Here is a 14,229-nt window from a genome sequence, read left to right on the forward strand (position 1 = left end):
GATGTCTCGTTTTTCACGGGAGATGTCAGTGGATCAGACCGTAAACTGATTTTTAAAAAGTAAAGAAAGAAACACACTATGTAGAAATGCTGAACTGAATGTTAGAAGAAACAGCCCAATGTGTAGACCATCTGCTCCAGGCGTGGGGTGATGTGGGGCAGGGGGCAGGGACCACCACCTTCCCTGCATTATAATCCCAGAAATAATATTTGACACTTTAAGCAGTATCACATAGTACTTTGACAATTTTTCTTAAATTTAAAAAATAAAAGTAATAGATATTTGCTGGAGGAAATTGGAAAATGTCAATGTCAATGTCAAAAAAAAAAAAAAATTACCCATCAGTCCACAGCCCAGAGTAACTACTGTTTCCATTTTATGTATTTCCTTCTTGCCTTTTCTTTCTGGCATATACATATTTAAAATTATATTTGCTTTTTACATTAAAAAATAACATTATTCTGAAACATTATTTTGAAAGTAAAGAAGAAACACTTTCAATTCTATTGCACACACATAACTGCTCTTAATATTTCTTTGTGTAGCCTTCCAGTGTATGTTATAAATATTTATTATAAATGGACATACTTATTTGTAAGGTTTTGCAAAAAAGAATCATTCAATTTTGTATAAACACTGTTTAACAAAACCTTTCATTTTGTGCCTTTTTCACATAGCAGAAGCATTTTCCCGAGTCTACACTTCCTAGCATTCTGCAAATCAACATCATTAACCATTGCCATGTATCCCTGGCACAGACAGTAACTGAAAAATGTGGAGGGGTGACCCATAGAGAAGGATTTTAATTTAAAAAAAAATTTTTTTTTTTTAATTGTGGGCTAACCCTTGGGGCTGCTGCCTTAAGTCAGGACTTTCACTTGGTTTAATGAAATTCAACAGGCTAGACCTTTGGTTACAAAGACATAAGGCAAACACCCTGCAGTTCATTTCCAAAAACATCCTGAGGGACCTTAAGCCTGCTTATGGAGCCTTTGGAAGGTTCTTAAGTGTTCGATTTAGTACTTATTAAAATAATTATTGTAATAATGATGGCTAACATAACATACTTCCTATGGACCAGACCCTGTTCTAAGCACTTCACATGTATTAACTCAATGCTTACAACACACCTATTGTCCCCATTTTACAGATAAGGAAGCTAAGGCACAGACAGATTAAGGAACTTGCCAAAGCTACACAGCTAATGAGTGGTGGAACCAGGATTCAAACCAGCAGTTTCCCAAATTTTGCTACATCAGAATTACCCGCGGGGCTTTAAAGACCTGATGCCCAGGCTGCACCTTCACCATTAGAATGTCAGGGGTGGTAGCCGGCAGCAGCTTGGAACCCCCAGGTGCTCCCAGTGCTGGGAAGTGGGGGACCCACGGCCTCGAGGTCTGAGTTCTTAACCACTGTGTTAAGCACACCCAGGGGCTTGTTTCCAGCCTGCCAGTGCCAGCATGGAGGCAGTGACATGGTTTCCTGAAAAGCATGATTAGGTCCAGTCTTGGGGAAACGTGCTGTTGTGGTGACATGTCCAGGCTGTGCCATCTACGCATAGGTGCGGGTGAGGGCTGGTTCAAAGCTGGGAGCAAGCTGGCCAGAGAAGGCTTGTGGTGGGCTGGATGAAGTCTCTCCGGGTAACCGGATGTCCTCGTTTCCTGGGGCAGCCCCAGCTGTACCTTCTGCCTGGACATATTATTAACAGTACCCTCTTACATTCCCAAAATGTCCTGGTTTGGATGATAAACTACAATCACCCTACATTTACCCTCTCTCATGGGACCCTATACTTTCTACTCACAGCATACAGAGTAGTTCTAATCAAACCAGTGTTTATTTTTTATTTATTTATTTTTAAATTAATTAGTTAATTAATTTATTTATGGCTGCATTGGGTCTTCGTTGCTGTGCACGGGCTTTCTCTAGTTGCGGCGAGCAAGGGCTACTCTTCATTGTGGTGTGCGGGCTTCTCATTGCGGTGGCTTCTCTTGTTGTGGAGCACAGGCTCTAGGCGCGTGGGCTTCAGTAGTTATGGCACGTGGGCTCAGTAGTTGTGGCTCGCGGGCTCAGTAGTTGTGGCACGTGGGCTCAGTAGTTGTGGCACACGGGCTTAGTTGCTCTGTGGCATGTGGGAGCTTCCCGGACCAGGGCTCAAACCCGTGTCCCCTGCATTGGCAGGCAGATTCTTAACCACTGTGCCACCAGGGAAGTCCAAACCAGTGTTTATTTTGATGTCCCTTTCCCCACCTAGGTAGAAACTCCATGAAGACAGGGACCACGTCTTCTGATTCTGCCCCGCAGGGATCACAGAGTCTGGTAGGGTGGCAGACACACCAGAAGTATTGGTTGAATGACTCAGATGAGCAGGGCTGCCCTGTTCCGATGAACACCAGGCACAGGCACACTGACCACACTTTAGGGCCACAGCAGCTACTGTTAACCGAAAACTGGGTTTGCCTCTTGGTGGGTATCGAGCCAAAACACACAACACACAAGAGCAGGAGAAGGAAGGATTTATTTCTTGCAACAAGTAAGGAGAACACTGGGGATCTTTCCCAAAGCAGTGTCTCCCCGAGCAGCAAAACTGGGGAAGTTTTAAGCTAAGGGTACATGCATATTCATGAAGGGGCTGAAGCAGAGGAGAACTCAGCATAGAATTGGGGCAAAGGTCAACAGAGTCCGAGCTTTAGTTGACGGACGTCACGAGGGTCAGCAAAAGTCAACATCATCATTTGGTAGGCTCTAGTTAATCTGGTGGTCGAGCACTCGAGGGGGCTTGGATCCTGAAAAACAGCTCAGGAATGTACCCCAGGCTAATCTTTACCTTTACAATTGATTTATTGTTTCCAATATGGTTATTTCCCTGGTCTGGTAATAGCTGTTTGTTCTTACCATCTTTTGTTCCCTTAAAATCATTAACTACTGAGGCCTATTCTTGTGCAAGGGCAAGCACTGTGGCCAGGCTCAGATCACAAAATGGTTTAGACCTGAAATGGCTTCTCTTGTGTCAAGAAAGCGATGAATGCCTGGTTCTCTTCCTCCCGGGACCCCCTACTCTATCTGCCTACACTACAGCTGACCCCTTGGAGGCAGGAAGCAGTGGGGAGGGGCAGACCTGGCGAGTATGTGAGAAACCCCCAATGCCACTCCAAGAAGAATGGCCGCCCAAGGATTCAAAGGACAAAGACTTGGGGCCATGCTGACCTGATTATGAAAAGAAAAGTGACTTTATAAGTGACTTTATTTTGAACCCCCAAGTGAGTAAAATGGGGCATAGGAACATCTTGGCCCTTGAATCTTGGCTTTTATCTATCTCTGATTAATTCCTTGTATTAGTCAAGCTAGGCTAAGTTCTGGACACCCCCTCCAAAGTCTCAGCAGAAGGCCATTGTTCACCCACACAACAGGTGAGCTCAATACAGGTGTTTGGGATGATCTCATTCCATCTTGTGGGTCCCACCACCCCCCAGGACTCGGGGTCCTCAGCTAGGTGTCTGCTCCCAGCCAGAGGGAGCAGCTCGGAAGGGAATCCAGGTTTCTATTGGCCAGGCCTGTGGCTTACGTCACTTCTGGCCGCATTCCACTGGCCAAACTCGGTCATGTGCCACAACTAACTGCAAGGGAGACTGGGAAATGTGGTGTATGTGCCTGGGAGGAAATGCAATAAATTTGGTGAATAAGGAGCTATAGGGACTTCCCTGGAGGTCCAGTGGTTGAGAATCTGTGCTTCCACTGCGGGGGCATGGGTTTGATCCCTGGTTAGGGAACTAAGATCCCACATGCCGAGCAGTGTGGCCAAAAAAAAAAAAAAAAAAGGAGCTATAAGATTTCTTCCTAAAAATTAGTCCAAAAAGGCTATATTTGTTTCCCAGGGCTGATGTAACAAAGTACTACAAACTGGAGGGCTTAAAGCAGCAGAAATTTATCATCTCACAGTTCTAGAGGCCAGAAGTCTGAAATCAAGGTGTGAATAGGTGGAGCTCCCTCTGAAGGCTCCAGGAGAAAATCTGTCCCATGCCTGTTAGCCTCTGGTGTAACCCGCAATCCTTGGTGTCTCTCTGCTTGCCCCGCGTAACTCCAGCCTCTGCTTCTATCACTGCATAGTGCCTTCCCCTTGTGTCTCTGTGTCTCTCCTCTTCTTACAAGAACTCCAGTCATATTGGATTAAGGGCCTACTGTAAATCATCTTAACTGACATCTGCAAAGACCCTATTTCTAAATAAGGTCACACTCACAGGCTCAGGACCTAGATGTATGTCTCTGGGGGACACAATTCAACCCATAAGAAAAACAAAGAGAATGAACTTTTTAAAGGTTCTCGAGACATTCTCACATTGCTTCCAAAAAGCTCATTCCGATTTGCCTATGGACCAGCAGAGTACCGGTATCATCCTCCCCAAACCAAGTAAGAGTATTTTGGTTTTCTTCCTGAGTTTTATTATCTTGATTTCTGCAAATTCGATAAGTGAACAACGGCATCTCATTTGCGTTTTGGTAAGGAAAGACACAGAAAGTGCACAAGGTACTCAGGACTCAGGTTGGTCATCCATTACGACTGAAGGATGGTGGGCAGTCAGGACCAAGGGCTGAGGACAGACAGGAACTGGGCCAGTGTGTGTGGAGCCCTCAGGGCAGACCTGGGAACTGGAGGGCATTTGCTGAGCTGGGAGTGGCCATCACAGGACATCACCCAGGCAGGGATGGAGGAACATTTAACTAGCCGAGATCATAGCTCTCTTCTTACAGAAAGCAAAAAAGGCAGAGAGGACAGAAATTTCCATTTCTCCATCTGAAATTAATGTTTCCAGCAAGGGTCCTGGATGGCTTTCTGCAGACAGCCCAGCTGCTGAGGCTGGAAGAGGCTTGTCTGGTTTGCTTGTCACAGGGGCGGTTCGGGCTGATGGTTGCAGGGGATGAACGTGGCAGCAGACGCTTGGAGTAAGACATCCACGAGGCTGTCGGTGCCACCACACGTCAGAACACTCTGTGCTCGGTCCAGAATAACCCCGGCCCCTGTGAATTATTCATACCAGCCACCTTATGACATGTGATCACATTCCAGGCAGAATGTCAGCCAGGGGGAAATTTGTAAATATAATTTGTATTCTCAATTTTTGTCATAGTTTTGGTCGTTATTTTCCCCTCATAACTCTCCATCTTCCTCCCATATTTTCCCTTCTCGGGTTTTTAATCAGAGGGATCTGTCAAGAGTGACTCTGAAAGTCTCTGCCTTTCCTCGGAATGTGCTCTCTCCGGTGGCAGAGCGTGCAGCCTCCAATCTCCGAGTTCATGTTTACGATACATATTTATATTACCTTTGAGTGAAAGTGATTGCTATGGTTATCTCCTCCTGAAACATATATTTTCCTTTCATTTATTTCGAGTACGGTTTGAATTTTTATGCATCTTTCAATCCCTGTTCCCCAAAGAGGTAGGTGGGGCAGCTGGGACAGGGGGGCCACGGTTCTCACTGCAGCACGACCGCCCCCTTCACAGCATCCCCAGAGGGATGGTCTCCCTTCTCTGCTCCCGTGGGCACCACCCACTCCCAACTAAGCCTGAGGAGGGCTCTCCAGGGGCTTCTGAGAGCCCAGCTCTCATCAGAGCATAGGGTTGAGAGAGTGAGCTTGAAATGGGGAAAAAAAAAATGTGTAACTGTCAAGCTGATTTCCACTGGATGAAAAAGATTTTTATGATGAGAGATGCGAGGAGGGCCCTAGGCCAACTCAGAAACTCATTTCTAGAACCAGAGGCTGCATCACTGACTTAATATGGTCCAAGGTTGACAACATAATCAAAGTCAGAACCCCCCATCTCAGGTCTACGGGTCTGTAATTCCCATTTCCCTTTAGCCTTTCACCGTAGCCACAATCATCATGCAATTTCCCCCCAAGCACTTGGTTAGATCACAAAGGTAATGAGATCCAGTGAGAAGCCCAAATTTCTTGTGAGCCAATTTACTTTGCAAAAAGACAAGTCGGACTTTGGAACCCTTCACCTTGACCCTGACACCACCCTGTGCGTGGGCCTGTGGAAGAGAGTGGTAGAGCCAGGCGCACAGACCGAGAGTCGACCAGGCTGTGAGGTGCTCCCACCCTGGGTCTCTGCTCCCCAGATGCTGATGGAAACTAAGGAAGGTGGGAAGAGTTTGACTCAGGGATCAGAGGAGGTGATAGAGCGCTGGCACGTACGTGCTCCTAGCTGTCTGGAGTGGAGCTGGGCCCAAACAGTTACATGGGGCAGGGTACCAGCTGCAGGAGCTAGGACTGGGGGGAACTTGGGGACTCTGGGCATAAGCAGGGCTGCTTGGGGGCCCTGGTGACACATTGTGGCATAGTGTTGAGGGGGTCATTCCCCAAAAAGCAGCTTGGGTGTGTCGAGGAAGCACACGGGCACAGTCACAGGCTCTCCCTCGAGGCTGAGAGCAGAGGCAGGTGATATCAAACCACAGCAGGATGACCAGAAGGGATGACAATCCTCTGGGTGACCACCTGGTTTGTGAGCTCATTTGAGGCTCCTGGGGGATGTGGGGCCGCCTTGCTGTAATTTGGGGCAGGGACTGTGGGTACAGGGGGGACAGAGGGAGGGACTTTGGGCAACTGCTGTTCTGTAAGTTGTGACATTGGGTGACACGTGTGAAATGGCTGCATTTACCCCCGCACTGTCACTGCTACTCAGGCAAGTCAGCACCAGGCTGTCCCCGCACCACTCAGGCCAGCATTCCTCAGCCTCAGCACTACTGACATTTTGGGCAAATGATTCTGTTTTGTTTTTGTTTATATTTTAGCATTTTTTAAACATTGTGGTAAATACATATAACACTTTTAACCATTCGTAAGTGTGTAGTTTAGGGGCATCAAGTACATTCACATTGTTATACAACCTCACCACCATCATCTCCAGAACTTTTTTAACTTCCCAAACTGAAACTCTGTCCCCGTTAAACACTGACTCCCCATTCCCGCCTCCTCTCAGCTCCTGGCACCCACCCTCCTACTTTCTGTCTCTATGGATTTGACTGCTCTAGGGACATCATATAAGTGGAATCAGACAGTATTTGTTCTTCTGTGTCTGGCTTATTTCACTGAGCATAATGTCCTCAAGGTTCATCCATGTTGTAGCAGGTGTCAGGTGATTCTCTGTTGTGGGGTGTTCTGTGCACCGTAGGATGTTTAGCAGCATCCCAGCCTCTAACAACTAGAAGCACTTCCCTCCTCTCAATTGTGACAACCCAAAATGGCTCTTGAATTTGCCAAATGTACCCCTGGTTGAGAACCACAGCTCTGCGCACAGTCATCTCTGAAGACTTGAGTCTCCCCTTCATGTACTTGAGCTCCACAAAGGGGCAAGGGCACCTCAGGAATGTGTCCCCAGCCCCCCGCTGCAGCCCAGCTCCCAAATCCCATCAGAAGGTTCCAGCCACACACATTCCATGTCAAGATCGCTTAATAACATTAGGGCAGATTTTCAAAATTGCCATTTTTAATAATTTTTTAAAAACCCTCTCTTCTCTTAAATCCACATTAAGCATATGGCAAGCCATGTGCTGGCTGCATCGCCTCTTGCAAACTCAATGCTGGCCTCTTGTTTTTTACCTTCCATATGGGGAGACATAAATCCTACTTAGAGACAAACCTCAGGAGATGTGAGAAGCATGTACGAGTCAAAGATAAACAGCCTGCTTTGCCCTTGGACACATAAGCTGGATTTTCTTCAGTAATCCAGGCCCTTCTCAGAAACAGCCAAGAGCAAGGAAACTTTACAGCATGATCCATAGCCACACACACACACACACCCCCCAAAAAGAGCGAGTCTGGCAGTCAAGGCAGATGACAGCCACAACTTGGGCAGAATTTCAGCATGCCACTTCTTCCTCCCAGACCCTGCCAACACAGCTCGGGCAGATCCACACAAATTCCGCATTTCCACTCAAGCCCCATATAGCTCTGCTAATACCCATCAGCCAGCAGACAAAACCTTTTACTTCCCAGTAAGCCTGGAACAAAAAAGATGCATTTGCACCGGCTTTGGGAATAAAGGAGAGACACTGGAGGCCCTCAGGATTATCTTGGCAGAGAATGAATTCTGTTTGCATGTGTATGATTCATCAGGCATTGATTAAGAGTCACAGGATTCGGGGATTGGAATCAATCAGAGCACCTTACAGTGGAAACAAATAAACCTACCTTCCAGGGCCAGAGGGGAACCCAAGGGCGGTGGCCATCCAGCTTTTGTTGGAACGTTCTGGAGAGGTGGCAGATTTTCCCCCATTCTTCACCCCTCTCTGTGTCCCCATCCTCTGTCAAGTGACCTGCAGCTCTTCCCACAGAGGCAGAACGTGCTTCCCTGACCCCGGACTTCAGGCTTGGCCTTGAGACTTGATTTGGCCAGTGAGACGCTGGCGGAGCAGCAAAAGCAGGGGCTGTGAACGTGCTGGGGGGTAGACTCTCCCCCTTGTTCGCCTCTTTCTCCAGAACAAGAAGCCACCCCAGTGAGGCCACCCACCCGAGGAGGGCGAGAGAGCCAAGATGCCGCGTGAGGCAGCCCCCAGCCACCCCCAAACCCAGGAGAGTCAGTGCTGCCGTGTGAAGCCATGAGTTGGGCTGGCTTGTTATGCATCGTTATTGGGCCAATAGCTGACCAATACAGACACTGCAATACCACGCTTCCGGGGGCAGGCCTCTGAGGTCTCGCCATCACTTTTATGAGGAACTCACTGACTGGTTCTGACGAAGAAAGCTCACCTTGACAAGGATGGCATTGCCTTGTCGATATCATTGTCATTGGACAGTGACATTTCTGCTGTGCCAGCTTTGCCCCTCTCCACCAGGCAGTGGGTGGGCTTGGCCACTGAAACAATCCAGAACAAGGGTAGTCAGTCCTGGATTCGGCTGCCTGTCAGCTAGGTTGTGATAGCTCCCGAGTCTCCCCTGCATCTCCCTCCCTCCTTGGGATGCTGGGGGAGACACCACTTATGGAGAAGATTGGTCTTGGCACTCAGGGTGTCCACACAACTGAGGAACTTCACAGCGTGAGCGATGATCAAGCCAGAGGCAGGTCACTTTGGAGAAGGCAGAGCCCCCACTGCAGCCCGGCAGCTCTGGTGACCCTTCTCTCCACCCGTTGCCCTCTAGCTCCCATCACAAGTGCTCTGTCCTGAACAGATGCTTGTACCCCCAGGTTCATGTCGGCATCACTCACAACCACCCAAAAGTAGAAGCAACCCAAGTGTCCATCAATAGATGAATGGATAAACAATATGTGGTCCATCCATTCAATGGAATATTATTCAGCCATAAAAGGAAGGAAATTCTGACACAGGCTGCAACGTGGATGAACCTTGAGGACATTATGCTCAGTGAAATCAGCCACTCACAACAGGACAAATACTGTATGATTCCACTTATATGAGGTCCCTAGAGGAGTCAAATTCACGGAGACAGAAAGGAGGATGGTGGCTTCCAGGGGCTGGGGAGCGGGAATGGGGATCTATTGTGTAATGGGCACAGAGTTCTAATTTGGGATGATGACAAAGTTCTGGCGACGGATGGTGGTGTTGGTTGCACAACATGAATGTGTTCAATGCCACTGACTGTACACTTAAAAATGGTTAAAATGGAAAATTTTATGTTATAAAATCTTACCACAATTTTTAAAAATGACCTGTCCTATGTACCAGCTCCTTGAGGCCCAGCTCCTACCTGGCTGTCAGAGAGCAAGGCCGTCTGGGAAGCGGAACCATCATGGGGTGGGCATGGGGCAGGCACTGCTGCCGCCGCCACCCCCTCCTCCTTGGTTTCCTTGGTTTCTGCAGGAATCTCTAGCACCCTCATTGCTTTAACTCAAATGAACTGACTGCTAACGGGGACCATCCAGGCATAGGGGCGGGCCAGTAGGAAGATACTGGGGCAGAGAGAGTGTCCTCCTGATGCTCCTCTGATTCCACAGAAGCAGCAGCCCCCCCGCGGTGGCAAATCTGCATGGGGCATGCTTATTGCACACCCACAGCGGAAGGGAGGGTTCTCTGTGGCTGGTGTCTGGCTGAAAGTTGGAACTTGAGCAGGTGGGGTCCCAGTTGCTGATCCTCCTCCTGGTTGCTGAACATGTCAGGGGTCTTCCTTCATGACATCATTCCTGTGTTGTCACAACATTCTCCTCTTGCTTTAAAAGAACATCCTTCACTTGACCCTGCTGCCCAAGAACTTTTCTCTAAGGTTCTGCCAGGCTACGGAGGGCAGATGAGAATGTAGCCTGTAAATCAGGAGCCCTCATGACATTTAGATCCATTAATCCATCAAAAGAAGATTTGCTACCTCTTAGCATCCAGAGGGAAACCAGAAATCCTCTCCCATGATTGCCCGGAGGCTTAGGCACCAAAATACTACTACTCAGCACTTCGTATAGGGACCTTCAGGAATTTGCAGGATGTCAGTGCTCTTCCCTGTGTCTATCACTTGCAGGTGTACCAACCACCCAACCCAAGCTGAAGGAGTTTGCTACCAGGTGCCTTTGCTTGTCCCCAGATTGTGAGGGAAGAAACTAATCTTGAAATGTCGAGGAGAACATAAGCCACCATCGTAACCTACAGGATCCAAACAACCTTCCAGACTGGGAGTTCTTTGAGAGCCGGAGCCACCTCTGTCCTCCAGCACTTAGCCCTGGGCCTGGCAATGGATAGGTGGGTGGCTGGGTGGTGGGTGGATAGATGGATGGATGGATGGGTGGACGGATGGATGGATGGATGGTGGATGGGTGGGTGGATGGGTGGATGGATGAGTAGATGAATAAATGAATCTCTGGCCAAGGAGCAGAAGTTCTTGCCCAGAATCTACCTCAGTAGCCTTGCAACTTCCCTCATTTGTAAAATGGGGTGAGGGTAGTTCTTTTACTACCCATCCCGTAAGGTGGTTGTGAGGAAAAAATTAGACGATAAAAATTAGATGATAAAATCCTTTGGCGACCTCTATAGAATTATACCAATGAGAGGAAGTATTGTTCAAAAGAAAATGTTTTCTTCAGCCTAATAAATGCTTCTAGGAGAACTCACTGATTCAATCAGTGACTTAGGGAATCCTCTTAGGGTAAACAGCACTTTCTGTGTTCAGAGGCAGGATTCAGAACAGTAGCGACTTTGTCGACAAGCCATCTCACCTTAGAGCTGCACATTACATTATATTATTACACCTGTGCCTCCTACAAGACTGTGAGCTTGTCGGTACTATGTCTTAGACCTATAATCCCCCCATCAGTAAAAATGAGTAACTAATAGGCACTCAAATACCTACTACAGTGATAACCAAATCATATCATGAAAAAAGACATGATTTTACAAAAAGAAAACAATGCACAAATACTAGGGTGAAATACCTGTGTGAACTGTGTCCTTGTATGACTCTGAATTTAGAGATAGACATTTGAAGTGGCTTTTTACCCATTTAAGCCTTATATGGACGTGGGGCTTGTGTGATCGTGAGGGGGGAACGGGCACATGCAGGGGAGGTACGTGAGACAGTCTACACAAAGAGCCCGATGCAGGGGCTGACATATAAAAATGCTCCATTCATAGCAGCTTATTATGGTCTCTGTGACTTGGGGGTTACTTGCCACTGTGGTTCCAAACCCTCTGTCTTCTTTCCCTGTCTCGCTGGCCTCCCCTCCCCTTTGGATGGGGCAGGAGGTGGTGAGGGCGGTCCAGGTCAGAGGGGGGACAGGAGCATCCAGCCACGCAGGAGGGGCTGAAATCCCTGCGCCAATGACCCCGTCTCCTCCTCCTCCCCACTCCAGGTGTCATCCAGCTGGATCCCAACTTTCAGGGCTGGAGGGTCAAGTGTTCGCTTCTCCTGGGTGTACACAAGGGTACAGAACCATCCCTGGACTTATTTAGGGCTCCGGACCAAGGCAAGCTGGACTAGGAAAGAAAGGGGATGAGACTGTCACGGGCTTGTCCTCAGAGCACCCCCAGTGTGCTGGCAGCCACCTGCTGCAGGGCTCACTGGGGGGTAGGAACGAGGGAACACAGTGGCAGTTTTTATGCATGAGAGCTCTATGAAAAGGGCATAGCATTTACTTTAGCAAATTTGGGACTGGGGATTGATGAACTGACCAAAGTTGGTAAATATCAAGGGTTAAGCAGCAGGCCCCCCCATTATCCACACTGCCTCTGAGTTGCAGACATCAGGCTTCCTAAAGGACAGGAGCCGGGGGTCAGCAGGGACTCGGTCACATTAGAATTCCTAATATCACAGTCTCACACTTGGGGATGAAATGAAACAGCTCTGTTTTAACCACATAATGTCCCCGGGAGCTGGACCCCAAATGATCTCTAATTATTACAGAAGTATCTGATTTCTGGGCTGGTTTCGAAGGCCGCTATTGTGGCCATTCATCAGAGGCAGCCACAGTTGGGGGCCCTGGACTGATGGTCGGAGAATCGGACACGGGGGGAGTGGGACGTTGCAGGAGGCCCACTGTGAGCTCAGGACCCACCCTGTGCTCTGGAGGACACGGGCGAGGAGGCATTCCCTAGGCTCAAGACATTAACCCCCAGCTGAGCAGAAAAGCTAGATGCTCATGGAGCCTGGTGCCTGAGGCACTGGCTAAGGGTCCCAGGGAAATTTCGGCTCTCTCACCACCTTCCCTAAGAGGTTCTCATAGGAGACCCCCCTCACCCCTGACCCAGGGCTCATTCAGAAGTAGAGAGGGGACTTGTCTTTGGTTGTCACAAGTCTGGGGACACTATGGTGCTGAGTGGGCAGGGACCAGGGATGCCAAATGTCCCACAACTGCACACACAGAATCGTTGCAATCGTTAAATTTTCTGTATCAGCTTGGCTGGGCCATGGTGCCCAGTTGTGTGGTCAAACACCATCTAGATGTTGCTGTGAAGGTACTTTTCAGATGAGATTAACATTTAACTCAATAGATGACCCTCCCTAATGTGGGTGGGCCTCATCAAATCAGTTGAAGGCCTTATCTTAAGATAAGGTTCCCAGAAGAGGAAGGAATTTTGTCTCCAGACTGCCTTTGGGCTCACAACTGCTACATCAACTCCTGCTGGAATGTCCAGCCTGCCAGCCTGCCCTGCAGACTTCAGACGGTCCAGCCCCACAATCTCAGGAGCCAATTCCTTAAAATAATCCCTCTCTCTCTCTCCTCCTCCCCCCAACTCCCCACTCCCTCTCTCTGTATATCTATCCTATTGATTCTGTTTCTCTGGAGGACCCTGACTAATATAGCCTGCCCCAAACACCAACAGTGCCCCCCCAGAAAGCCACTGAGTGGCCTGGCCCAGTCCCACGTGGACCCCCTATTCCTTGCCTCTACAGTGAAGGGACAGGACGGAAGTCCACTCTGCACTAAAGTTCTGTGATTCGGCATTAAAAGGGGAACCCATGGGGCTGCCTGTGGGAAAGTGCCTGACGTGTAGAGAAGACAAAAGTTCCAGGTCATGAAATGAGGCCGAGTCCCCTCAAAGCTGGCCTGTGAGCCTGCCCACCGGCCCCCAAAGACCAGCAGCCCCTTTGCAAATGGCTCCAGCCCATAGCCCTTCTCCCACACACGTGGAGGCTCGGATCTCTAGTTAATTGTAAGACTGGATTGTTCAAGGCAAGAAAATCAACAAAATCTCTTCAGTGTGAAGGTCCCACAGTGGATTTCTGGCCTGTATTTTCTAGTCAAATAGTCCTGGAGGTTGTTTTTGTTCTGAAACCTCAGAGCATGACCTTGCTGGGAAGGGCAGCTGTGGATGGAGCAGGGGAAAGCCAAGGAAGGAAGGTTAGCACCGAGGAGCAGAGGTGTCTGTGACCTAGGTCACGAGCCGCCTTGTGAGAGCTTTACAGACTGGTCCGTGTGTTTAGGAAGCCCAGTTCTCCAGGGTGGCTCCAACCAAAGCAGTCCAGTGGAGGGACCTGGATTCTTGACTCAGAGGACCTGGGTTCTGGCCACCAATTTGCCATGTGACCTTGGACAAGCCACCTGCCCCCTGGGTCTCAGCTTCCTCACCTGGAACAGATGCATTGAGGTCTCTGGGTGTTGGTTGCCCCTAGTAACCAACATGATGCTGGCCTCCGGGGGCTCTTGGCAGCTGCCCTGCAGCACAGCCTGCCAGTCCTCAAATCCCACCCATGCCTGCTCCACGCCAGCCTCGCTAGTCTCACACGTGAACAGACAGCCCACTTCCCTGAAACAAAAGCCTCAGCATGAACAAGAAAGCCCAAGGTACCAAAG

Source organism: Eubalaena glacialis, chromosome 19, assembly GCF_028564815.1.
Source record: "Eubalaena glacialis isolate mEubGla1 chromosome 19, mEubGla1.1.hap2.+ XY, whole genome shotgun sequence".
Taxonomy (NCBI): domain Eukaryota; kingdom Metazoa; phylum Chordata; class Mammalia; order Artiodactyla; family Balaenidae; genus Eubalaena; species Eubalaena glacialis.